General features: G+C 44.8%; 1 protein-coding gene across 1 annotated transcript in view; it reads left to right on the forward strand.

Moving 5' to 3' along the window:
* Nucleotides 1-6,576: 6,576 nt before the first annotated feature.
* LOC139264238 (dnaJ homolog subfamily C member 13) overlaps nucleotides 6,577-24,478 on the forward strand; it is a 186,094-nt gene continuing 168,192 nt past the window's right edge. The window contains exon 1 of the mRNA XM_070880388.1: nucleotides 6,577-6,649. The gene's annotated coding sequence lies outside the window, so the exon portion shown is untranslated. The remainder of the gene's footprint in view (nucleotides 6,650-24,478) is intronic.

Genomic DNA, 24,478 nt, shown 5'->3' on the forward strand with positions numbered 1-24,478 from the left:
TCCTGGGTTGGACTCTGCGTGTCTCAGTGAGGGTTCTTCAATCTGATTGGTTGAAGAGCCTCGCTGTTCTTTTCCTGCTCACACTTCCTTCCCATTTTACAACAGTGACTACACTCCAACAGTACTTAATTGGCTGTAAAGTGCTTTGGGACGTCCGGTGGTCATAGAAAGGGCTATATAAATGCAAGTTTTTCTTTCATTCTCACAGACGGCACAGATCCCTTGGAGAGGGCGCTGCGCTGGAAAAGACACCGGATTACGGGAAATGTCCACTGACAAGCCCAGAAAAACTCTGTAGGCAACTGTCAGTGAAGTGAATGACGAGCGCGTTGAGATCAAAATCCAGGCCAATATAAACAATTAACACTTTAATTATACCTTCGGGTATTTATCCAATTCCCCTTTAAAAGTTACAATTGAACCTGCTCCCACCGCCCTTTCAGGTAGTACATTCCAGATCACAACTTGCTTTGTAAAAAAAATGATCTTCATCTCCACTCTGGTTCCTTTGCCAATCATCTTATATCTGTGTCCTCTGGTTACCGACCCTCCTGTCAGTGGAAAAGGTTTCTCCTTACTTACTCTATCAAAACCGCTCATAATTTTGTACACAGTATGTGATAATGTAATCTGCTGGTTTCTGTTTTGTTTTCAATTCCTAAGGATGCAAATGTTTCACAGTCTGCTTATAGTTCTACTGTATACCTGAAACTTATTTGGCAGAATTCACATGCATCTGATTGGGTAAATCATACCTGCCATTTTAGGGTATGCGGATCTTTGTGCAAGTTTATTTTACATTAACTTGATTGCAGCAGATTTTTACAAATTCACAGGAAGCCTTGCATCACTATTAAACGCAGAAGAGAAAAATCAAGAGCAAAGGGAATTTGAAGAATTGCAAAGTTACAGTTACAGGACTATGCCCTATTTTATGTCTGAGATTTGAGATCTTAATCGATTGTTTTCTTTTCAATTTGGCAAACTTTCTTTAAATTTACTTGAAATCTGCCTGTCCTGGAGCTGCTGTGATGAACCTGGTTCTGCATCCCTTTTCACAGTCAGTGCTGTAGAGTGGCACTAAGGTCCACATTTTAAAAATAAAGCCTGACTTCAGGGGAATTAATGTGTATGGAGTGTTTCATTGATGGTTTCGAACTAAAATCAGAAATATGCAAATACTTTGTGTCCATTCAAGTGTGTATATTGGCTGTTTTTGCAGGCTTGAATCCCCTGAACAAACGCGCAGCTAATCTCTCTTGGCATTCTCCAAAGAGCCCATCATCCTCTGCTGCTGACCTTTCCTGTCCAGCCCACCCGCTGGGGGGTGAACATCCACTTACCTCCTTGCGTTTCACTCACCCCACCCAGCGGTGCAACTTGGCCTCTGCCAGTGGATCAACAATTCCCATCCTTCTCCGCATTTTTCTCCATTCACTTGTGATTAAGGCCCTTAATTGTGGATAAAATCCTTGCAGCAGAGCAGGTCTCCAGTTGTTCTGGTTAACCCTTGCCACTGGACCAAGACCTAGCTCTGTCAAGCCCGTGTGGTGGCTGATGTGCAACGGTCACCACACGTTAAAAAATCCACACACAGGCATCTTCCACCCCCTCAACTGGAGTTTAGGACAGGAACATCGGGTCCTTCATTGAAACATCTGTGAACTCTCGTGGAAGCAAGTCATCCTCATTCGAGGGACCCCTATGATGATGATGTGGATATTTATATTGACATCCAGGCTTCACCGAAACTAGTTTCATGATGGCGCCACCTTGCCCCTTTACAGAAGTCTCTCCGCCTGACTATACTTTCCACAACCTGCCCCGGCCAAACCGCCATCATCAAGTCACACCCTGGTCACTCCCCAAACCCTCTGATACCTTCTTCTCCTTTGAACGTCTCATTCTTGCCTCAATGGTTGAGCGATTAAAATCAGGGATGCTCAAGAGGCCAGTATTAGAGGAGCGCAGATAGCTTGCGGGGTTGTGGGGCTGGAGGAGATTACAGAGATAGGGAGGGGTGAGGCCATGGAGGGATTTGAAAACAAGGATGAGAATTTTGAAATCGAAGCTGTTATGTATGTAACCCTATGTAACCAGCATTCTACTGCCACCAGAGGACGTGGGAGCACTGTATATAAGCAGGCCTCCCATGCTGTACCAACACTCTGGAGTTAGAATAAAAAGACTATGGTCACACTTACGTCTACAGTACTCAATCACATTACTTTATTCTGGACATAACAGAGGCATTGCTTAACCGGGAGCCAATGTAGGTCAGCGAGCACAGGGATGATGGGTGAACGGGATTAGTACGAGTTAGGACACGGGCAGCCTAGTATTGGATGACCTCAAGTTTACATAGGGTAGAATGTGGGAGGTCAGCTCGAGGTACGATAGAACAGTCAATTCTAGAGATTCTATCACATGGCATGGATGAGGGTTTCATGAACTGAGGCAGGGATGGTGACGGGCGATGTTACAGAGGTCTTAGTTATGGAAATAGGGAGTCTTAGTTATGGCACGGATTTGTGGTCGGAAGCTCATTTCAGGGTCAAATATGACACCAAGGATGCGAACAGTGTGCTTCAGCCTCCGGCAGATGCTAGGGAGAGGGATGGAATCGGTGGCTAGGGAATGGAGTTTATGGCAGGGACTGAAATCAATGGCTTCGGTCTTCCCAATATAAAGTTGGAGGAAATTTCTGCTCATTTAGTACTGGATGTTGGATAAGCTGTCTGACAATTTAGAGACAGTGGAGGGGCGGCAAGGAGTGGTGGTGAGGGAGAGCTGGGTGTCTTCAGCGTACATGTGGAAACTGACGCTGTGTTCTCGGATGATGTCACCGAGGGGCAGCATTGTAAGATTTAGGATCACAGGTCACACACAGATATCCAAAGAGTCTTAGGAGTTATGGCATTTATTAAGGGAGCGATAGTTCAAATATAGTCAAACACAACACACTATTAGGATAGACATAGCAGAATACAACTATGATAAGAAGCTGTTATCAGACCCGATCAGACAGATGGTTAATGGTACGAACAGTTATCTTCACCATCATCCGAAAACACAGTGTTAAGTTTCCACATGTACGCTGACGACACCCAGCTCTACCTCACCACCACTTCTCACGACCCCTCCATTGTCTCTAAAATGTCAGACAGCTTGTCTGACATCCAGTTCTGGATGAGCAGAAATTTCCTCCAGATGTCTGCCCTGAAACGTCTTTCTTTTATTCGCCTTTTAGGGGTGGGCCTGGTGTAGGATATGGACAAGACCATTTAACTCATGATATGTCGGGTTCTTTGTTTCAACTCTTGGGTGAAACCCTCCTCTTCACATCCTCCCAAGGTTGGAGTCAGACAGACCATTCTTGGCCATTTCAGATGTTTGGAGCTGCCTGTTACCAGTTATTTATTATCACGCTGTTCAAGTTGCTTTCGCTATTCTACCAGGGAATGAATCCTTCAATTCTAACACCAGTCTGAAGAGGCTTTTGGGTCTCGAGTTATTTCTTCCAATTCACGATTTCTTCCAACATGTAGATGAGAAATAGGAGGGGACCAAGGATAGATCCTTGGGGGACACCAGAAGTAACGATGCGGGAGCGGGAAGAGAAGCCGTTGCAGGTGATTCTCTGGCTACAATTGATAGATAAGAATGGAACCAGGCGAGTGCAGTCCCACCCAGCTGGTTGGCAGTGCAGAAGCATTGGAGGAGGATGGAGTGGTCAACCGTGTCAAAGGCTGCAGACGAGGAAGGATAGTTTACCTTTGTCACAGTCACATAGGATGTCATTTGTGACTTTGATAAGAGCCATTTTGGTACTGTGGCAGAGGTGCAAGTATCATTCTGTGGATCATCCAAGTATCATTTATTTTTAATAAAAGCCCATCAATTCTGAAATAAAATGTTTACAATGAACCAGAATATTTAATTTTTTAAGAACATAAGAAATAGGAGCAGCAGTTGGACATTTAGCCCCTCGAGCCTTGCTCCACCATTCAATAAGATCATGGCTGATCTGATCTTGGCCTCAACTCCACTTTCCATAGCCCTTGACTCCCTTATCGCTCAAAAATCTGTCTGTCTCTACCTTAAATATATTCAATGACCCAGCCTCCACAGCTCCTTGGGGTAGAGAATTCCAAAGATTCGCGACCCTCAGAGAAGAAATTCCTCCTCATTGCTTTTTAAATGGGCGACCCCTTATTCTGAAACTATGCCTCCTAGTTCTAGATTCTCCACAAGGGGAAACATCCTCTCTGCATCTCCTCTGTCCAGCTCCCTCTGAATCTTATACGTTTCAATAAGATCACCTCTCATTCTTCTAAACTCCAATCTGTACAGACCCAATCTGCTCGACCTTTCTTCATAAGACAACCCCTTCATCTCAGGAATCAACCTAGTGAACCTTCTCTGAACTGCCTCCAATGCAAATCTCTCTCTCCTTAAATAAGGAAACCAAAACTGTACGCAGTGCTCAAGATGTGGTCTCACCAACACCCTGTAGCAGGACTTCCCTACTTTTATACTCCGCAAGATCTTGCAAATCCCCTGGAAGGATAGACGCACCAATGTCAGTGTTCTCGATCAGGCCAACATCCCCAGCTTCGAAGCACTGACCACACTCGACCAGCTCCGTTAGGCGGGCCACATTGTCCGCATGCCCGACACAAGACTCCCAAAGCAAGCACTCTACTCAGAACTCCTACATGGCAGGCGATCCCCGGGTGGGCAGAGGAAATGTTTCAAGGCCTCCTTAATAAAGTACAACATCCCCACCGACACCTGGGAGTCCCTAGCCAAAGACCGCCCTAAGTGGAGGAAGAGCATCTGGGAGGGCGCTGAGTACCTTGAGTCTCGTTGTCGGGAGCATGCAGAAAGCAAGCGCAGGCAGCGGAAGGAGCGTGCGGCAAACCAGACTCTCCACCCACCCTTTCCTTCAACGACTGTCTGTCCCACCTGTGACAGAGACTGTAATCCCCGTATTGGACTGTTCAGTCACCTGCGAACTCACTTTTAGAGTGAATGCAAGTCTTCCTCGATTTCGAGGGACTGCCTATGATGATGACTTCATCCTCCTTGCAATAAAGGCCAACATTCCATTTGCCTTCCTAATTACTTGTTGTACCTGCATGCTAACCGTTTGTGTATCATGTACAAGGACCCCCATATCCCTCTGTACTGGAGCATTTTGTAGTCTCTCACCATTTAAATAATAATTTGCTTTTTATTCTTCCTACCAAAGTGGATAATCTCACATTTTCCCACCTTATACTCCATTTATCAAATTTTTGACAACTGTCTTAACCTATCTGTCATGTATCTTACATTATTATATATAACTGTATCCTAACATGCTATACATGATTGTAATAAGATATGACATGCAACCACCAGCATACCTTACCACCAGGGGTGCACTTGCAAGAGACAGGTATATAAGGACAGGTCTCAGGCAAGTGCAGCATTCCAGAGCTGTGAAATAAAGGTGCAGGTCCAGAGTGACCTTGACTTCACTACATACCTCGTGTGAATCTGTACTGAGGGGACAGGACTTTACTCTATCTATATCCCTTTGCAAATTCTTTGTGTACTCTTCACAATTTGCTTTCCCATCTATCTTTGTATCATCAGCAAATTTGGCTGCACTACACTCGGTCCCTTAATTGTATAAAGCTTCCAGAACTCCGGGATGCTACTAGCCCATGGCACTATTTAGAAGAAGTGCAGGGGAGATATCCCCGGTGTCCTGACCACTATTTATCCCTCAATCAACTTAACAAAAAAAAGATTGTCTGGTCATTATCACAATGCTGTTTGTGCGAGCTTGCTTGTGCGCAAGTTGGCTGCTGCGTTTCCCACATTACCACAGTGGCTACACATTAAAAAGTACTTAATTGGCGCTCTGGGACGTCCAGCTGGTCGTGAAACGTGCTGTATTCTCTTAAATCTCCTCTGCATCCTCTCTAAGGGCTTGACATTCAAAAGGGAGTTAGATATGGCCCTTACGGCTAAAGGGATCAAGGGGTATGGCGAGAAAGCAGGCAAGGGGAATGATCAGCCATGATCTTATTGAATGGCGGTGCAGGCTCGAAGGGACGAATGGCCTACTCCTGCACCTATTTTCTATGTTGACATTCTTCGTGAAAGGCGCTATATAAATGCAAGTCTTTCTTCTTAAAGTGTGGCACCTAGAATTGAACACAATGCTCCAGCTGAGAGTGGTAGTGCGGATATTGCTGAGCTCTTTTCCTATTTGGAAAACAAAAATAAAACTTTCAGGAGTGACTGGGGCACGCTTGTTTTTCCAACAATCGCCAGCCTTGGCTGCCTGCCCTCAGCCGGAGGTTGCCATGGGTGATCAAGCCCCGCCCATCGCCCCGCCTTGCGCGCGTCCCTTCTTAAATGGCGCGACCTACGCAGGCTGTCGACTGCGCAGCTTCCGGTTGGTCAGGCGGCGGTCGCGTGACGGCCGGCGGCGCGTGCGCAGTGCTGCGGCTGGTGGAAAATGGCGGCTTCCTAGTGCGAGGGGGAGAGACAGAGAGGAGGCAGCGGGTCGGCGGCGGCGGCGGCGGCGGGTGGGCGGCCAGAGCCAGAGTGGGAGCAGACAGCACAAGCACAGCTTCTCTCAGCGCCGCAGGTAACCCCGCAGTGAGGTGTGTGATTGGAGTGGTGTTAGTGCGGCCGGCTCCCCTTCCCCTCCCTGGGTCGCTGTGACGGGGCTTCGCTCCAGCCAGGGAGGAGGGGGGATGATCCAGGAGTTGGTGCGAACTCAGGCGGCTCGGTCAGGGAGGGAGGGGTGTCCCCCCCCGGTGTCCCCCCCCGTGTGGAGTGCCGGCGGCTCGGGTTAACCGCGGACCCACCAGCGGAGCTGCGCCCCCCTTGTGCAACACGTACTGAGCCTTCAATATGTTTTGATATTTAATAGGGGAACCGTACCATAGTGGTTATGTAACTGGACTAATCATCCAGAGACCTGGACTAATGAGCAGGCCATTTGGCCCCTCGAGCCTGCTCTGCCATTCAGTAAGATCCTGGCCTCAACTCCACTTCCCTGCCCGCTCCCCATAGCCCTTCACTCCCTTATCGTTGAAAAATCTGTGCCTCCACCTTTAAATATATTCATTGATCCAGACACGTGAGTTCAAATCCCAACCCTGGTAGTTAGGGGAATTTCAATTCAGTTAATTCATTAAAACTGGAATAAAAAAGCTAGTATCAATCATGGTGACCATGATTGTTGTTAAAAACCCATCTGGTTCACTAATGCCCTTTTTTTAGAGAAGGAAATCTGCCGTCCTCACTCAGTCTGGCCTACATGTGACTCCAGATGCAGACTCTCTGCTCCTCTGAAATGACATTTTAAAAAAAGCTGCTATGATGGAGTGCTTCAAGAAGGCAGCTCACTGCCACCACTCCATGAATGAATACATTTATTAAAAATCACTTTTGAAGGGTTCCAATCTTACTCTGAATCCAGCTATGCTGCTGCTCTTTCTGCTCGCTGGTTTGTCCTGGTTTGAATTTTGTGCGTTGGGAGGTTTAGAACGGTTTTCGTGCTGTTACCTTGCTGGTCAAAACCAAAATCCGAACACCACTATCTGTATCGGCTGCTTGAGATGTAAGAAATTGATGAGATTATGAATTTAGAAAGAAATAACTTATTTATATAGGACCTCCATGACCCAGAAGACCCAAAGCCCTTCAACAGCCAATAGAAGTGTAGTCACTGTTGTAATGTGTGCAGCAATGAGATAATTGACCAGGTAATCTATTTTTGCTGGTGGTTGACAGGGATGTTTGCCAGGGCACAGGGGAACTCCCTGCCCTTTTGAATAGCATCATGAGATTGTTTATGTCCTTCTGGGAGCATGCAGATGTGGCTTTGATTTGACGGTGACAGTGGAGTGGTCCATGCTGCACTGAAGTGCTCCATGATGTGTACTTGCATGACCCATTATGTTGAAAAGCCTGGACATGCTGCACTAACTAATTCCCATGTCTTTGGTTCCTTGTGGAGAAAAATGAATTGATTGTTTCCTGGTAGCTCTGTTGCCACTTGTCTCCCACTTTTATTTTTCTTATGTTTAAACTTTGTCTAATTTTTCACTTCTTCCCTCTTTACTTGTCTTTGTCACCTCCTATATGTCACTTTCTGCATGTCTCACTCTATGCCTCATATTCTCTCTTTCTGCATGTTGTGTTCTTATGCTCTTGCCTCCAATGGGGATTTCATAGCCACAGAGAGAATAATCTCTCCATTAGTAAGAAAGAACAATCAGAAGAGCAAGTGGAGAGACTTTACTTGTAAGGAGGCTGGAATCTGGGAGCAACCAGTGTTTCTGGTCAAACACTCACTTTGTAGCCCCAGATATCCTGCTTTTCCCAGCCTGGCATTGGCCTCCTGGCTCCCACCCAACTGACTCGCCAACATTAAACACAACACACCACTGGCTGGATCAAACTTTGTTGTTGGCTGAATCTGTTTGACTCTGCCTCCTCTCCCAGCATATGAACAAAGCCCTGAAGAAACTTGCTAATTTCACAATGCTTATTTCCTCCATCGGTTAGGAGATGCTGGGCATCGGAGGGATAGGGTGACTGGTGAGCTGGATTTAATATAGAATAAGATGTGGGTGGTGTAGTTCTATTTTAATGTATTACTAGACCAAATAGCCAGGAGTATTTTGGACTTGCGCTGGCAGTGTCAACATTCAACTAAGTTGGTGGCGATCAATGATGATTTGTGTTTCCACAGTGCTTTTCATGGACGGAATGAATCCTCGCCTCTTTGCAAGCAGAGAAAAAAGTGCAGGACATGCTTTAGAGCAAAAGGGAGAAGAGTAGTGGGAAGCATTGCTGAAGAGAAACTTTGAAAGAGTGAGAGTTAGCATGATGGAAGGATTAAAGGATCAATGTGAGTTTCTGTTAATGGGAAGTAATAGAAGTAAAATGTTGAATGAGTTGAATCTGGCATATACAGCTGGAGGCAAGGGTGAATTTTAGTGCTTATAAAATTGAATTTAGATATTTGACTTTTTGATGTATGGGGGGTGGCATACATTCAAAATTTGCAGATGGCCAAGTTTGGAAATGTAATAAGCAGTGAGGAGGATAATAGCAGACTTCAGAATGACATAGACTGGTGAAATGGGCAGACACATGGATGCAATTTAATACAGAGCAGTGTGAAATGAAGCATTTTGGAAGGAAAAATGAGGCGATACAGTATAAATTAAATGGTACAATTTTAATGGGTTGCAGAAACTTTGAAGGTGGAAGGACATGTTGATATGGCTGTTTTTAGAAAAAAAAGCATGTGTGATACTTGGCTTTATAAATAGAACCATACAGTACAAAAGCAAGGAAGTTGTGGTAAACCTTTATAAAAATCACTGGTTCGTCCTCAGCTAGTATATTGTCCAATTCTGGGCACTGCATTTCAGGAAGGATGTTGGCCTTGGAGAGGAGATTTATCAAAATGGTACCAGGGTGGAGGGACTTCAGTTACACGAAGACTAGAGATGCTGGGATTGTTCCCAGAGCAGAGAAGATCAAGGGGAGATTTAATAAAGATTTTTAAAATAATGGGAGGAACTGTTTCCACTGGCAGGATGGTCGGTAACCAGAGGACACAGATTTAAGATAATTGGCAAAAAACCATCCTGGGGGGGAAATGAGATGTTTTTGCACAGCAAGTTAGTGCATTCTAGATCATAACACCATGTAAGGGAAGCAGATACAATAGTAACTTTCAAAAGGGAATTAGATGATGTACTTGAAAAGGGGTAATTTGCAGGGCAATGGGGAAAGAGCAGGAGTGAGTAGGACTAATCAAATAGCTCTTTCAAAGAGCTGGCATGATCAGAATGGCTGCCTTCTGTGCCCTTTGATTCTATGAAGAGTAGATTGTATTTCGTGCTGTTTTGCCGTATTTGACTTTGTAGGTGTGGATGTTTGAAACCGGCTTTTTGCCTTGTTAGTAGATAAATCTACATCAGAGCATCTAGTTGTCCCTAGCTTGATGTATGGAAATTAATGGAACTTTGTTTCCTTTCAACAAGTTAGACCTGACTTAGAGGTTTGTTTATAATGGTGAAGCTTGCCATGTGACTAAGTATTGACTTCATCCTTGCAGGCTCGAGGGGCCAGACACACCTAATTCTTGTTCAATGGGGTACAACATTTTTTTTAAAGTATATGTCTAAGTTCTGGATAACTTTAATAGGTTAAATAATGAATAGTTTAAATTGGGTATCACTTGTAGTGCTCAGTAATTGTATGTTGTGTTCTCTTCCATAGTGGTCCTAGTTGGTCAAAAGTAGAATAGTAAATGTTAAATTTAACGCTTGGATTTAATTTAAAATCAGCAATTTTTGTCAACAGAATGGTTAACTGTTTGTGGTGCTGAGCATTCTTTTGTTAAACCGTGCTTTAAGTCTGAGAAATTGTAGCCATCCAAAAACAAGTCCAGCTTGAAACTAATATAATGCTTCTCAAAGTTGTTGGGAAAATTGTAAGTCATTTTGATTGTGCATTGTATTGTAACTGGAAATGTACAATCCTTAACCACCATCAGGTTATGTAATTTTCCTTATCTGTTAGTCCGATGTAAAATGTAAGTGCCGATTAGTTCAGTCCAGTCAGATCCTGTTAAGTGCAGAGCATTGATCGCAATGTTTTATGTTTTATCAGAGTGCCCATTTAGTATCTCTGCATCCTCACGATGATATCCATTTGGTGCCCAATCGCCATCACCCTTCCTTTGACTGCCCTTTTACTATTTGTTTTATAAAAGACTTTTGAGTTCCCTTTTATGTTACCCACTAATCTTTTCTCATACCCTTTACCCCTCTCTCTTTTCCAGTTCTCCTCTGCACTTTGTATTGTGCTTGTCCTTTCCTATAACTACTGTAAACCTAATATTGTGACAGTTGTTTCCCAAACGCTCTCCCTCTGAAACATGTTCCACTTGCCTCACTTCATTTCCTAGACCTAGATCCTACACTGCTTCCTTCCTTGGCGTGCTGGAAACATACTGATCAAGAAAGTTCTCCTGTACACATTTCAGGAATACCACCCGCTCCTCCCTGTTCTCCCCCCCCCCCCCCATATATTAGGGTAATTGAAGGCCCCTATTGTCACTACCCTATATTGGTTTTGTGTCTTTCTGATATGTGCTTGCAGATTTGCTCGTCAATCTCCTTCCCAAATAGACATGGGTCATAGCTGAATATGAAACTTTATTTGATGGAATCTTGCTGTTGCTTTCTTCACCACCCTTTCCAGATGATATCAACTGCAGTTTTCTTTCTTACAAATTATTGCCCATGTGAAAATAAAGGATTGGGAACAGAGTAGCTGGTCTGTTAACCCTATCCCATACTGTCATAGTGTAACTTCTGCACACCATGGCCTCCATCCGCCTGTCCAACAGCCATGCAATCTCATGGGATAGGTGGAGGGAAAAAGTGACTCGGAGACACTTTGAACATAAGAAATAGAAGCAGGTGTTGGCCATTCGGCCCTTTGAGCCTGCTCCGCCATTCAATAAGATGGCTGATCTTCGACCTCAACTCCACCTTCCTGCATTATCCCTTGAGTACCTTGGTATCCAAAAATCTTATCGGTCTCTGTCTTGAATATACTCATGACTGAGACTCCACAGATCTGTGAGGTAGAGAATTCCAAAGATTTCTCCCCACCCACTTACTTTTTATGCATAATTATCTTGGCCATGTTCAGGAGCTCATCCAGCTCTTCATTTGCCTGACTGCAGTGGATCTGCACCCATTGCACGTGCTGGGATCTTGTTCTATAGGTCGACGTGTCTGTGAACAGAAGTTGCTCCAGATGTCTAACCTGGTTCTCTGTTTGCCCAACTTGTACTACTGTCCCCTGGTCTTCCTGAACCTATCTAGCTTGAATAGCCTATCCACAGACTGACACTAATCTGTACATTATTTAAAATATATCAATCAAAAGATTTCTATATTTTAATAAACTGCCCCAGCTCTCTCTGTTCTGGTAACAGCCTTTTAAGCAAGCAAGAAAGAAAGAAAGACTTGGGATTTATACAACGCCTTTTACAACCACTGGACATCTTAAAGCACTTAACAGCCGATGAAATACTTTTGGAGTGTAGTTACTGTTGTAATATGGGAAATGCGGCAGCCAATTTGCGCATAAGCAAGCTCCCACAAACAGCAATGTGATGACTAGATAATCATTTTTTTAATGTTGATTTGAGGGATAAATATTGGCCAGGACACTGGGGATAACTCCCCTGCTCTTCTTCGAAATAGTGCCATGGGATCTTTTACATCCACCTGAGAGCAGACGGGGCCTTGGTTTAACGCCTCATCTGAAAGATGACACCTCTGACAGTACTGCACTCCCTCAGCACTGCACTGGAGTGTCAACTTCGAATTTTTGTGCTCAAGTCCCTGAAGTGGGACTTGAACCCATAACCTTCTGAGTGGTACCCCCGTGTCACAGCTGACACAGTATGAAGCTAGTGCCGCTTCTCTGAACCTTTTCTAGGGCCTCTATTAGCCATCATATGAGAGGACCCAAGCGGGACACAATAATGTTTTATATTTAATCATCCTGGCAATAAATCCTAGCACACTTTATGCTTACTGGCCATGGACCTTCAAAGCTTCACGTACTGACACCAGGATTTTCTTAAGTTCAACACCTTGAGCATACAGCCCTACATAGCGCACACTTAACTTGGTGTTACTCCTACCCACGAACATAATACATTTATCTATATTAAATTACAGCTGCCAGCAATGTTCCCTCTAATTTGCTTTTGGTGTGCGGATGTGCATGCGCGGCATCTTTTCCAGTGGCAGCAGCTGCTGAGTGGCCTGCGTGGGACCTTCCGATTGGTGTACGGACGCGCAACTTTAGGGGGGAACATTGGCTGCCAGATGTCGGCCCAGTTCTCCATCGCATCTAGATCTTTCCTGTAATATATTCTCTAAGCTTCTTGCACATTGTCTTTGTATCTTCTGCATACTTGCAGACCATTCCCTTAATGTCTTCAGCCAAATCATTGATAAAGATGAAGAGCAACAGTCTGAGCCCTGAGGGACTCCCTTACTAACAGCTCCCCAAGATGACTATCTCAATTACAAAAGCAAAATGCTGCGGAAGCTGTAACGACCACCTTCTGTCTATGGGAATGCAACCAATTCCTCATCCAACCCAAAATCTGTCCTAAAAACAGAAAATGCTGTAAAATGCTAAGCTGGTCAGGCAGTATCTGTGGAGAGAGGGTGAGTTATTGTTTCAGGTCGATGACCCTTCACCAAAATCTGTCTGCTGATCCCACAGGACTCGACCTTGTTAGCTAGCCTATTGTGTGCCACTTGGTCGAAGGACTGTTGAAAGTCAAGATAAACCATTTTGACAGGGTTGGCTACATATCGTCATAGGCAGTCCCTTGAAGTGAGGATGACTTGCTTCCACGCCAAAAAGGGATAAGTTCACAGGTGTTTCAATGTTCAAGATCCTGAACGACATCTTGAAGGTTGGAAGATGCCTGTGCGTGGATTTTTTTTAACGTGTGGTGGCTGTTTCACACCAGCCACCACACGGGCTTGACAGAGTTAGGTCCTGGTCCAGTGGCAAGGATTAACCAAGACGACTGGAGACCAGCTCTGCTGCACGGACCTAGTGCGCGCACATATCGCAGTGTGGGCTGGTCCGTGCTGCCCCTGGGCCCTCGCCTCTTCTGGGCCTCGGTCACTTCCCTCTACAAACTCTTGCCGCTCCTTCGTCCCTCCTGCTGTGCCTGTCTGCACTGCAATCAGCAACCTGGCTTTACAGCCATCGCCCTCCTGCAGCAGCACGCGCTGCTCCCTGTAGTGGTATGCCGCCGCACGCTGCTCCCTCCAACGGCTCCGGCCTGCTGATGGGGCGGGGTTACAGTTCGGAATGTATGGCTACATCTACCATGCTAGGAACTTCCTTTAAAAAAAAATTCAGCCAGGTTGGTGAGATATGAACAAACAACAAAATATTTCAGCTGCTCACAATCTGAAACTGAAACCGAAAGGCTGCAAACCCTCGGCAAGTCAGACAGCATCTGTCGAGCGAATACAATTCTACATTCCGGTATGCAACCCTTCCTCAAACTTTCTGTTCCTGAGATGTTGATTTGTGTTACCTTGACAGATGCTGAATATTTGCAGTGTTTCCTGTTTTTGATGAAGTATGACCTTTTCCAAAAAGTAATGTTGAGATTCTGTAATAACAGTTTCTCTGTCGAGGTGGTCATGCAGTTTATCTCCAATGATCCCTTCTAGATTATACTGGTCAAACGAATGGGTCTGAGTGTTCCTGCTTTCAACTTATTTCCCTTTTAAACAAATATTGGTAGCACTTGCGCTCTGTCCATGGGAACAATCCCAGACCTCAACGGTTAAGTAAGATAAGCAAGAGGATGTTTCTAGGTCCTGTTGTCCAATCGAGAGTGCCATTAGAATTTGGATTTCTAAGCTAAACTTACAATTACTTTTTACTAAATTTTAACCCAAGTTCAAATCACCTGTGCTTCATTTTCTAAATTTGTGCCTCATTAATTTGAAATGTAGAAAGCACTTTATTTTTGCAATGTAAAACAAAATGTTAACTATATTTTTGTGCAATTGATCTATAATATTGCTGAGCACCAACTCAGTGTGATACTATCGGTGCAATATGAAAGTGACCTATTTCATAACTCCGTGACCATTCATTCATAGGCAGTCCCTCGGAATCGAGGAAGACTTGCTTCCACTCTAAAAGTGAGTTCTTGGGTGACTGAACAGTCCAGTACGGAATTACAGTTTCTGTCACAGGTGGGACAGACAGTGGTGAAAGAAAGGGTGGGTGGGACTGGTTTGCTGCACGCTCCTTCCGCTGGTTGCGTTTGTTTTTGGCAATGAGACTCGCGGTGCTCAGTGCCCTCCTGGATGCTCTTCCTCCACTTGGGGCGGTCTCTGGCCAGGGACTCCCAGGTGTTGGTGGGGATGTTGCATTTTATCAGAGAGAATTTGAGGGTGTTCTTGAAATGTTTCCTCTGCCCACCTGGGACTCGCTTGCTGTGTAGGAGTTCCAAGTAGAGCGCTTGCTTTGTGAGTCTTGTTGGGCCCAATGGAGCTGGTCGAGTGTGGTCAGTGCTTCGATGCTGGGGATGTTGGCCTGATCGAGGGCACTAACGTTGGTGCGTCTCTCCTCCCAGGAGATTTGCAGGATCTTGCGGAGACATCGTTGGTGGTATTTCTCAGTGACCAGGATCACATTAGCATACTCCCTTCTATTCAGTTTCTCCAAACAAAAGCAATGGGGATTCATGCACTGAAGCACTCTTATTTTTCGAGCCTCCTTGGCAATTCATTAAAGTCCATTTTAATATTGCGCGTTTGTTTGATGCTTGCGCCCAACTTGTCAGAGGGCCCTGTTCCTGTTCCTGTTTTTGTAATAGCCACGTGAATGCACCATTTTCCCTGAACCCTTATCATGCAAGACCTTGTTCTGATGTTGCAATTTGCTCTGTAGCTACGAGGAAAGAAAATGTTCATGTTAAATTTTCATGACCACCGGATGTCTCAAAGCACTTTCCAGCCAATGAAGTACTTTGGAGTGTAGTCACTGTTATGTAGGAAACGCGACAGCCAAATTGTGCACAGCAAGCTCCTACAAACAGCATTTTGTTAATGACCAGATAATCCGTTTGTGATGTTGGTTGAAGAATAAATATTGTTTCGGGCACCGGGGATAACTCCCCTGCTCTTTTTCGAAATAGTAACATGGGATGTTTTACGTCCACCTGAGAGCAGGTGGTTTAGCATCTCATCCGAAAGACAGTACAGCATTGTAGTAGAGTGTCGGCCTAGATTTTTGTGCTCCAGTGCCAGGAAGAATAACTCTTATTTATATAGCACCTTTAACGTAGTAAAACGTCCCTAGGCGCTTCACAAAGGTGTTAGAGACAAATTGATACATTTGACACCGAGCCACAGAAGAAATTAAGGCAGATGATCAAAATCTTGTCTAAAGAGGTAGGTTTTAACAAGCATCTTAAAGGAGGAGAGAGAGGCATAGAGGTTTAGGGAGTTCGAGTTCCAGGCCCAGGCAGCTGAAGGCACTTCCATTGATGGTTGAGTAATTATAATGAGGGACGTTCAAGAGGCCAGAATTTGAGGAGAGCAGACATCTTGTGGGATTGTGAGGCTGAAAAAGATTGCAGAGATCGGGAGGGGCAAGTCCATGGAGTGATATGTAAACAAGGATGAGAATTTTGAAATCGAGGCGTTGTTTAACAGGAGCCAATGTAGGTCAGAAAACACAGGGGTGATGGGTGAGTGGGACTTGGTGCGGGTTAGGACACGGGCTGCTGAGTTTTGGATGACTTCAAGTTTACGTAGTGTGGAATGTGGAAGACCGGACAGGAGTGAGTTGGAGTAGTCAAGTCTAGAGGTAACACAGGCATGAATGAGGGTTTCAGCAGCAGAAGAACTGAGGCAGGGGCGGCGGAGGTGAGCAATGTTGGAGGTGGAAAAAGACTGTTTTAGCCGCGGATATATGGCTGGAAATTCATTTCGGGGTCAAATAAGACCACCGAGAATGCAAACAGTCTTGTTCACCTTCACATTGATTAACAGTGGTGTACATTTAAAGAGATATTTCATAACTCAAGAAAAATATATTCCAGTGAGGAGGAAAGGGTGTCTTTTTTTTTTAAAAAAAAGAGCCATCTGGCTAACTAAAGAAATAAAGGATGGTATCCAATTAAAAACAAGGGTATACAAAGTGGCCAAAACTAGTGGGAGGACAGAAGATTGGCAAGCTTTTAAAAGCCAGCAAAGAATGACTAAAAAAATGATTAAGGGAAGATAGACAATGAAAGTAAACTAGCATGAAATATAAAAATAGATAGCAAGAGTTTCTACAGGTATATAAAAAGGAAAAGAGTGGCTAAAGTAAATATTGGTCCATTGGAGGACGAGACTGGGGAACTAGTAATGGGGAACATGGCGATGGCAGAAACTGAACAAATATTTTGCATCAGTCTTTATGGTAGAGGGCACTAAAAATATCCCAACAATGGATAGTCATGGGCCTATGTGGTGGAGGAACTTAACACAATCTCAATCACTAAGGAGGTGGTACTCAGTGAGATAATGTGACTAAAGGCAGATAAATCCCCTGGACCTGATGGCTTGCAACCTAGGGTCTGAAGAGAAGTAGTGGCAGGGATAGTGGATGCATTGGTTGTAATTTACCAAAATTCCCTGGATTCTGGGGAGGTCCCAGCAGATTGGAAAACTGCAAATGTAACGCCCCTACTTTATTAAACAAAAGGAGGCAGACAAAAAGCAGGAAACTATAGACCAGTTAACCTAACATTTGTGGTTGGGAAAATGTTGGAGTCCATTATTAAATAAGCAGTAGCAGGACATTTGTAAAAGCATAATTCAGTCAGGCAGAGTCAGCATGGATTTATGAAGGGGAAGTCATGTTTGACACATCCTCAAAGAACTCCAGAAAATTTAACAAACAGGATGGATAAAGGGGAACCAGTGGATGTGGTGTATTTGGACTTCCAGGAGGCATTTGACAAGGTGCCACATAAAAGATTACTGCACAAGATAAAAGTTCACGGGGTTGGGGGTAATATATTAGCATGGATAGAGGATTAGCTGGCTAACTAACAGAGAGCAGAGTCGGGATAAATCGTTAATTCTCTGGTTGGCAATCAGTAACTAGTGGGGTGCCGCAGGGATCCGTGCTGGGTCCCCAACTATTTATAATCTATATTAATGACTTGGATGAAGGGACCGAGTGTAACAGAGCCAAGTTTGCTGACGATACAAAGATGGGAGGAAAAGCAATGTGTGAGCTCACAAAACCTGCATAAGGACACAGACAGGCTAGGTGAGTGGGCAAAAATTTGGCAGATGGAGTATAATGTTGGAAAATGTGAGGTTATGCACTTTGGCAGAAAAAATCGAGGAGCAAGTTATTATTTAAATGGAGAAAAATTGGCAAGTGCTGCAGTACAGCGGGACCTGGCGGTTCTGGTGCTTGAAACACAAAAGGTTAGTATGCAAGTACAGCAAGTGATCAGGAAGGCCAATGGAATCCTGGCCTTTATTGCAAAGGTGATGGAGTATAAAAGCTGGAAAGTCTTGCTACAGTTATACAGGGTATTGGTGAGGCCACACCTGGAATACTGCGGCAGTTTTGGTTTCCATATTTAAGAAAGTATATACTTTGGAGGCTGTTGAGAGAAGGTTCACTAGGTTGATTCCAGAGATGAGGGGGTTGACTTATGAGGAAAGGTTGAGTAGGTTGGGCCTCTGCTCATTAGAATTCAGAAGAATGAGAGGTGATCTTAGCAAAACACAAGATTATGAGGGGGCTTGACAAGGTGGATGCAGAGAGGATGTTCCACTGATAGGGGAGACTAGAACTAGGGGGCATAATCTTAGAATTTGGGGCCGCCCATTTAAAACTGATAAGGAACTTCTCTGAGGGTTGTGACTCTCTAGAATTTGCTGCCTGAGAGCTGTGGAAGCTGGGTCATTGAATAAATTTAAGACAGAGATGGACAGTTTCTTTAAACCGATAAGGAATTATGGGGAGCGAGCAGGGAAGTGGACCTGAGTCCATGATCGGATCAGCCATGATCGTATTAAATAGCGGAGCAGGCTCGAGGGGCCATATGGCCTACTCCTCCTATTATGTTCTTATTGATACTTGGGAGAGGGATGAGGTGAGTGGTTAGGGAAAGCAGTTTGTGGCATGGACCAAAGATAATGGCTTCGATCTTCCCAATTTTTAATTGCAGAAAATTTCTGCTCGTCCAGCACTGGATGTTGGACAAGCATTCTGACAATTTAGATCCCACAACCTTCTGACTCAGTTGAGAGCGCTACCCACTGAGCCACAGCTGGCACAGTAGCTTACTATCTTAACTTTTCGTAACATTTCTAGTAGAGTAATTCCAAGAAAACTCTGCTCTAATCAGAAACTACAGTGCTGCAAAAGCATGTCACCTTGTGTTGAAATAATTCAGTTAATAGAGGGAAAAATTGATCCTGGACTTTGTCGAGGATAGTCTACGTCATTTTAGAATCCACTCTGTAGCATTAGGAATGTGCCTGGGCAGTTGGTACTCTGCGCCATTTACTCGATCAGTACAAGAGCTGGACCATACCGCTGCTGCACTTGTACCTACAGATTCTTTGCCTAGCATGTCAACCATAAAGCTTTTGCATATGGAGCACTGATCTGTCATTTTAAACGGTTCTATGTATGCTAAAGTTGAAATGCACTGTTAGCCACCTCTTGTTAAATCCGCCATCCCCTCCTCCCAACAAAAGCAACTCGTGCGATGTCATTGTTAGGTGTTTGTGGTTGCCCCATTTTATACCACCCAGTACATGTATAACAACACATTTTCTCTTGAGTTCTTGCTGCATTTGAAGCACAACTGTTTTAAATTGTAGCTGTTCCTAAGAGAAAATGGGAGTTAAGGTCGCGTTTCATACTGCGCTGGCGGTATTACACGATCTATCAAACTATAATACCAGGCACTCTGAATCCACGATTAGCCAATCTTGTGTGGTAGCACTACATCCCTTTCCGACGGATAGATGAAGTTTGAATAATTAACGTACTTATGGTTGCACTGTTTAAAATTTACAGTGGTTGTAATTCTGCAGGTTTATTTTAATCAACTTTGGGCTGGTTTGTGAATTGCTTTTTTGGGGGGGGGGCGGGGGCGGGGATGATGATGATGATGAGGAGGAGGAGGAGCCAGTCAAACACTGCCTGTTTCAGTTGAGCGTGCAGCATCGTGACAACACCCAACCACGGAGCAGCCAGTCAACAAACACACAGACAACTAAGCTGCAGAGTTAGTTGACCTTTTGAAATAGAATATGTAACTTTATTTTGCAACAGTTATCTACTTATGTTGCTTGTTGTCCTTGGCTGGTTTTGTTTTGTGCCCTATCACCGCATCGTGTACTTCATTATGCGCTTTGCCCTGAGCATTCTTTTTATGGCCTTGCACTGCTTTGCCAAAATGTGGCTTTTGTTCCTAGCTATTGATCCTTTTGATAACTTTTCAAATACTTAGAATGTTGGATTAGGACCAATTTTGAGAAGGTGAGTGAGCTTTCTAAGTGAGGTGGAGAGAGACCTGGTGAATTTATAATGGGGAACAAAGAAATGGCAGACCAATTGAACAAATACTTTGGTTCTGTCTTCACTAAGGAAGACACAAATAACCTTCCGGAAATATTAGGGGACTGAGGGTCTAGCGAGAAGGAGGAACTGAAGGAAATCCTTCTTGGTCAAGAAATTGTGTTCGGAAAATTGATGGGATTGAAGGCTGATAAATCCCCAGGGCCTGATAGTCTGCATCCCAGAGTACTTGAAGTGGCCCTAGAAATAGTGGATGTATTGATGATTTTCCAACAGTCTATCGACTTTGGATCAGTTCCTATGGACTGGAGGGTAGCTAATGTAAACCCACTTTTTTTTTAAAAAAAAGGAGAGAGAGAGAAAACGGGTAATTATAGACCGGTTAGTCTGACATTGGTAGTGGGGGAAAATGCTGAAATCAATTAAAGATGTAATAGGGAATGCATTTGGAAAGCAGTGACAGGATTGGTCCAAGTCAGCATGGATTTATGAAAGAGAAATTATGCTTGACAAATCTTCTAGAATTTTTTGAGGATGTAACTAGTAGAGTGGACAAGGGGGAGCCAGTAGATGTGTATTTGGACTTTCAAAAGGCCTTTGACAAGGTCCCACACCAGAGGTTAGTGTGCAAAATTAAAGCACATGGTATTGGGGGAAATGTATTGACGTGGATAGAGAACTGGTTGGCAGACAGGAAGCAAAGAGTAGGGATAAACAGGTCCTTTTCAGAATGGCAGGCAGTGGCTAGTGGGGTACTGCAAGGTTCAGTGCTGCGACCCCAGCTATTTACAATATACATTAATGATTTAGACGAAGGAATTGAATGTAATATCTCCAAGTTTGCAGATGACACTAAGCTGGGTGGTAGTGTGAGCTGTGAGGAGGATGCTAAGAGGCTGCAGGGTGACAGACAGGTTAGGTGAGTGGGCAAATGCATGGCAGATGCAGTAAATAAATGTGAGGTTATCCACTTTGGTGGCAAAAACAGGAAGGCAGAATATTATCTGAATGGTGACAAATTAGGAAAAGGGAGGTGCAACAAGACCTGGGTGTCATGGTACATCAGTCATTGAAAGTTGGCATGCATGTACAGCAGGTGGTGAAAAAGGCAAATGGCATGTTGGCCTTCATAGCGAGAGGATTTGAGTGTCTGAGTAAGGAGGTCTTACTGCAGTTGTACAGACCCTTGGTGAGGCCACACCTTGAATATTGTGTACAATTTTGGTGGTCTAATCTGAGGAAGGACATTGCTATTGGGGGAGTGCAGCAAAGGTTCACCAGACTGATTCCTGGGATGACAGGACTGACATATCAAGAAAGACTGGATTGACTAAGCTTGTATTCAATGGAATTTAGAAGAATGAGAGGGGATCTCAGAAACTTATAAAATTCTGACGGGATTGGACAGGTTGGGGACGTCCAGAATCGGTCACAGTCGAAGGATAAGGGGTAAGCCATCTAGGACCAAGATGAGGAGAAGCTTTTTCACTTAGAATTGTGAACCTGTGGAATTCTCTACCACAGAGTTGTTGAGGCCAGTTCGTTAGATATATTGAACAGGGAGTTAGATGTGGCCCTTATGGCTAAAGGGATCAAGGAGTATGGAGAGAAAGCAGGAATGGGGTAGTGAAGTTGCATGATCAGCCATGATATTGAATGGTGGTGCAGGCTCGAAGTGCCGAATGTCTTACTCCTGCACCTATTTTCGATGTTTCTGTGGATACACAGGACTGTAGATCAGAGATGGGATGTTTTTTGAAGAGGTTACAAAGGTGCAGGATAAATGTATACCATTTAATAAAAGATACTTCAAGTTTGGGGATGCTGTTAATTGGTTTAAAAAGGAAGTGATGTCAAGTCAGGGTCTGTAGGAATGATGAGTGAGAAAGTGACAAAACAAGAGGTTGAGCGATATAAGGAAACCATAAAGGAAATATGACAATCACAATAATTCAACAGTAACTTGTTCCTTAAATATCAGTAAAAGAAAATGTTTGATGGGATCCCGAGAGGAGAGGGAGATCAATGGAAGATGAACAGAAATTGGCGGGAATACTTAATGTTTCACATCAGTCTTTATATTGGATGATATTGGGGAGGAGAGAAATTCTGTGTTGCTTAAGAGTGGCGATGTAAAGAGAAAATATTAAAGTAGTTAAGCCAAATGAGAAAGTGCCAGGGTCTGACGCAATACATCCAAAGATCCCGGGGGAAGAAGTGGCAGTGCCCTGAGAAATTATGGCCAATTTAATGCCAAATTTCAAAAAGGGAGTCCAAACTAACCCAACTAATTACTGGCAAGCTAGTTCAGCATCTGTGGTAGGGAAATGTTTTGGAATTGTTCAAGATGAAATTACTAAATTTCTTCATTAATTAGCAACCAATACTGATTCAGAAAGGAACATTGTGCTTGTCGAACTTTGGGGTGACACATATGATAGATTAGGGAAATGCAGTGGATGTGATGTATATGGACTTTCAAAAAGGGAAACTACCACACACACATTTGGAGATGATGAAAGGGTATGAAATTGGGAGAAGGGGAGCAAATTGGACCTTAAAAACTAGAGGAGAGAAAAACAGTTCTGTTTCTGGGTTTGTGTTCACGTTAAAAGTAGCACCTCGACTGGATAAGGCCTTAACAAAAAGCTGATGGGATATTTTTGTTTTATGGCAAGAGAATATAAAAGCTGTGATGTGAATCTATATAAAACTGCAAGACCACAGTTGGAATACAGTACTGATTTGGGCTTCACATAGGTAGAATGTTGAAGCACAATAAGTGCAGAATCACTAAACATAGAAACATAGGCTCCAAGTTTCCACATGATTTGCTCCTGACTTTTAGGAGCAACTGGTGTAGAACGGAGTATCTTAGAAATCGGAATTCTCGTAATTTAGTTTGCTCCAGTTCTAGTCAGTTAGAACCGTTTCACTTTGGAACAGAATTTTTTTTCTCAAAAGGGGGCGTGTCCGGCCACTTACGCCTGATTTCAAAGTTTCGTGAGTGAAAACGTACTCCAAACTAACTTAGAATGGAGTAAGTGAAGATTTTTGTACGCTCGAAAAAACCTTGTCTACACTTTTGAAAATCAGGCGTAGGGAATGGTGGAGGGGGGGGGGGGCTTAAAGGGAAGTTTACAAACATTAAACACTTCAGTTTTACAAAAAGAGCCATCAATAATAAATGATAAATACATCAATAAATTAACCAATAAATCAATAAAAAAAAATTAATAAATAAAACATTTTCTACTTACCGACTGCAGCACCGGGAGCCCTCCAACAGCGTGCTGGGATGCCCCCCCCCCCCCCCCCCAAGTATGTCACTGTCAGTCTGTGTGTGTCTCTCATTGTCTGTCTGTCAGTGTCTGTTTCTGACAGCGAGGGGAGGAGGGGGCTAGAAAGGAGATTGTGGGGAAGGAGAAAGGAGATTGTGGGGAAGGGGAAAGGAGATTGTGGGGGGGGGGTTGGAGGGGAAGGAGATTGTGGGGAGGGGGGGGGAAAGAAAGGAGATTGTGGGGGGGGGGGGGAAGAAAGGAGATTGTGGGGGGGGGGGAGAGAAGAAAGGAGATTGGGGGGGGAGAACGGAGATTGTTGGGGGGGGGGGGGGGAGAGCGGAAAGGAGATTGTGGGGGGGGGGGAAGAAGGGAAAGGAGATTGTGGGGGGGTGGGGGAGAAGGGAAAGGAGATTGTGGGGGGGTGGGGGAGAAGGGAAAGGAGATTGTGGGGGGGTGGGGGAGAAGGGAAAGGAGATTGTGGGGGGTGGGGGAGGAAGGAGATTGTGGGGGTGGGGGGGGGGGGAGGGGAAAGGAGATTGTGGGGGGGGGGGGGGGAGGGGAAAGGAGATTGGGGGGGGGGAAAGGAGGAGGAGGAGAAGGGGGAGGGAGGCTGAACGGGCCGGGCCCATCCCCAGCACCAGATTTACAGGTAGGTGAGGTCGGGTCGGAGGGAGGTCAGGTTGGATCCAGTCCGGGGCCGGGGGGGGGGGGTCTGGTCCGGAGGCGGGAAGTGAGAGTTGGGTCGGGAGGAAGCAGGAGCTGGCCGTGGGAGGAGCCTTATGCACGCAGCCCCAGTGAGGCCATTCGGCCAGGGCTAGGGGCTGCGTGCTTCGGCCCCTCCCACACAGTTTCGGGTGCCTGGAGCTGCTGCACATGCGTGCCCACTGTAGCGCGCATGTGCAGAGGTCCCGGCACTGTTTTCAGCGCAGGGACCTGGCTCCGACCCCTACAGCTTGTGCTGCGCTGCGCTGAGGGCC

This window comes from Pristiophorus japonicus, chromosome 5 (genome assembly GCF_044704955.1).
Source record: "Pristiophorus japonicus isolate sPriJap1 chromosome 5, sPriJap1.hap1, whole genome shotgun sequence".
Lineage (NCBI taxonomy): Eukaryota > Metazoa > Chordata > Chondrichthyes > Pristiophoridae > Pristiophorus > Pristiophorus japonicus.